This window comes from Myotis davidii, unplaced genomic scaffold (assembly GCF_000327345.1).
Source record: "Myotis davidii unplaced genomic scaffold, ASM32734v1 scaffold95, whole genome shotgun sequence".
Taxonomy (NCBI): domain Eukaryota; kingdom Metazoa; phylum Chordata; class Mammalia; order Chiroptera; family Vespertilionidae; genus Myotis; species Myotis davidii.
In genome coordinates this window covers 1,025,855-1,029,030 of record NW_006286950.1, presented here as the reverse complement: position 1 = coordinate 1,029,030, position 3,176 = coordinate 1,025,855, and the positions used below count along the sequence as shown (strand labels likewise).

Below are 3,176 nucleotides of genomic sequence, written 5' to 3'. Positions count from 1 at the left end.
CACTGGGGCTGTGCCCGCAACCAAGGTACATGCTCTTGACCGGAATCGAACCTGGGACCCTTGAGTCTGCTGGCCGACGCTCTATCCGCTGAGCCAAACCGGTCAGGGCAATAACTAGGTTATTAACAATGATATCAGTTGGACTCTGTGGACAAAAAGGGCCACATACCAAGCCTGATAAGCTCAGGGGAGGCCTGTGTGGCGGCCTTACTAACTCAGAGACCTAAAGTAACCACATTGGATGGTCTGAAATTAAAACTTTCTAACTAAAAGCAGTTCATGGTGGGTAGTCATATCCTAGGCCTGACAAAGGTCAATCTTTACCTTAACTAAGCCTGTCTGTTGTCTTTTTTTTGCATCTATGATTAACATACCTTTCAAATATCAAATTAATTTCCTTCCCCCTCACACCTTAAAGCACAACCACTGCATCAGAGTAGGGACCGCAAACCCCCTCAATGTTATTATCATGTTAATTGTTAACAGTTAACTATCCTATACCCACCTATGTAAAAGAAGTGCCTGCCTATTTGTTTTATTTTTTATCCAATCCCAGACATCCCCACGTTTTGCTTTCTCTCAAATCTCTAATCTATCACCAATGAATTTAATGTAACTTTTATGCTGCCTCCCTTGAATGTATTGTATAAAATAAGGTGCAAAAACTGCCATCTTTGGAGTATTTCTCAGTCCATTGAGAATTTGCTTCCTGACGGTTATTGTCAGTTTGGCTCAAATAAACTAAAAAAATTCTTACAGGTTTGGGCATTTTTTAACATTGGCAACCCTGAATTATGACATTTCTGAAGGTTACTTTGGTTGACAAATGTAATAGAATAGGTTTTATTTGAAATATTTATGAAAATTGTTTTATTTCATAGATATTCACAGTACCCAAGAAGAAACACCATTACCATGGATGAGCCATCAGAATTTAAGAAGCAACAAAGTACATAATTTGTATAAAAATTCCTATGTTCTTTTTTCTCTCTATTCTATCTCCATATGTGTGTCTACCAGTATGGTGAGGTCAGGTGGGATTTTATCAAAAAATTGCTTTACCCCTTCTCTTCTAGTACCCTATAGGGGCTCAAAGGTGGAAAATTCAAGGACGGAATTTAAAGTAATGACACAGAGGACAATTTGTGGTATTCACATGTGGGTCTCAAAGCTATCAAGTATACAGGGATTTGCCTGGACTTTTCACACATGAATTATTAGGAGATGTAGAGGACTTCAGGGTTCTGACCCTGATCATCTCTATCTTTGGACAGCTTCAGAAGGTTTGTGAAAGAGATTTACTCTAGAGTCTGTACCCATGAGAAATTAGGTCCTTGTGTTGCTGGAGTGCCATTTTCCCCACACTAGTGGAAGTGTGGTGGCTCTTGCAATATCTTTGAAAAATGAATTTCCTAAGACTCGCATGGGAAAGTGAATGGTTTTTATTGACATGGACTTGTATTTCTTTGGTTGCAAAGTCCCATTTCCCTCAATATAGTCCTGTAAGAGGTGCAGCTGCAGTTATAGCAGAGACAAAAGTAGGGCCAGGGTTCAGAATTTCTGTTCCATGGTGGAATTGGGTCCAATGGAGCATCAAGCTGGATTGAGTCCCACATGGCGACGAAACACATGGATGAATGCAGAGTGTGCAAGCCTCATAAGCCAGGAGCTGAGTCAGGAGAGAGAGAGAGAGAGAGAGAGAGAGAGAGAGAGAGAGAGCGAGAGAGAGAGATATCTTTTTTTAGGAATTTAAATATTTAATTTTCCAGAGTTTGCTGTGGCCACACCTATTCTGGCCAGTGACTTGTTCCCAGGTGTGACTGACAGCAAAGCATTTTCCCACATCACCCTGACCTTACTGGGCACATGTCTAAATTGCCTTTATCCAGTCCTTTCCCCCAGTGATCTTGGAGAATGTTAACTGCAGCTTTTTGACAAAGCTGTATAGTTGGCATGCCTATGTTATCTAGTCTTCCCTTTACTCCTTTCCTATTAATAATAACCAGATCATTATAACAGTATTACTTGTACTAAAAAATAGATTAAATCCAGGGCATCTAATTAATAAGAATCTGGTTTCAGTGATGGTAGGAAATTTGTCCCTAGAGTCAACAAAATTCACATTAAAATAGTCAGCTGCAATGTGTACCTTTCTGGGTTTCAGATCTGAATGCTGCAGGACTGGTTGCCCTGATTCTTTTCATAATTGCCTATGTTTAGTTTTATTTCAAATTGTTTTCTATTCTTTATCACTATCTTCATTCAACTTACAAGTGTAAGAAGGCAACTTTATCAAGATCAACTTACAGGGTTTAATGTGGCACTTCTCTGAGAACAAACCCTACAATGTCCTTTCAAACAAGCTCTTGTTTGTTTCTCTGTCAGTTTTGGGTACTGAGGTGAGGAGAGGGTGAGAAGGAAGAAAATGGAGAAAAATTAAAACTACAGCCATAGTCATTCATTTGGCTTGCCTTCCAAACATCCAGATGCATTTTTTCTTTTTGGTGATTGTCTGTGTTGAGTAATGACTCTTAATGTATATTAGGTAAGTAAAATTTAAGATTTTAGCTGTTGAGAATGAATTAACCACAGGAAATGAGTGGAATTAGTTTAAGATGCAAAAAAGGTAAATGGAATCTCAGACCCACATTGCATAGAGGATTTCCCACCATAATAATATCAGGTAGAGGAAAAAAAAACTAACCAAATTATTACCAACAAGGGCTCATCCCCCATCCTAATCTGGGAGTCAGATTTAATAAGAGTAAGAGGGAAATCTACAGTTAGAAAATAAACTTCACAACTTTGTAATTGAACCAAATCCTATTACTAAGATTTTGGAAAAAAAAAAGTTTCAGTGAGGCACAGAAACTTCTTTACACACAGGATTTGATATTGCAGTCAAATGACAATCCATTTGGAAAAAACAATAAAGGTCAATAGCAAGATGTAGATGCCCTTTAAGTGAAGGAGAAATAGGACCAATGTCAAAACCATGCGAAAGAGGTTAGGAGAATCTCAAAGTAAGAGCAGTCAAGTTTTTCTAATCAGCATAAAAGAACATTTGTCATTAAAATCACAACAGTTAGTCAGGACCTAAAATATTCAAATTCAAAGAAATGGTACATTTTAGGGAGGAGCACAATTGATCCACACAGGACTTAGACAACAGTCTT

The 3,176-nt window shown here is 38.3% G+C and overlaps 1 pseudogene; it reads left to right on the top strand.

The window, feature by feature from the left end:
* The window catches only part of LOC107182283, a 42,904-nt pseudogene extending 41,947 nt beyond the window's left edge, over positions 1-957 (top strand).
* The last annotated feature ends 2,219 nt before the right edge of the window (positions 958-3,176 follow it).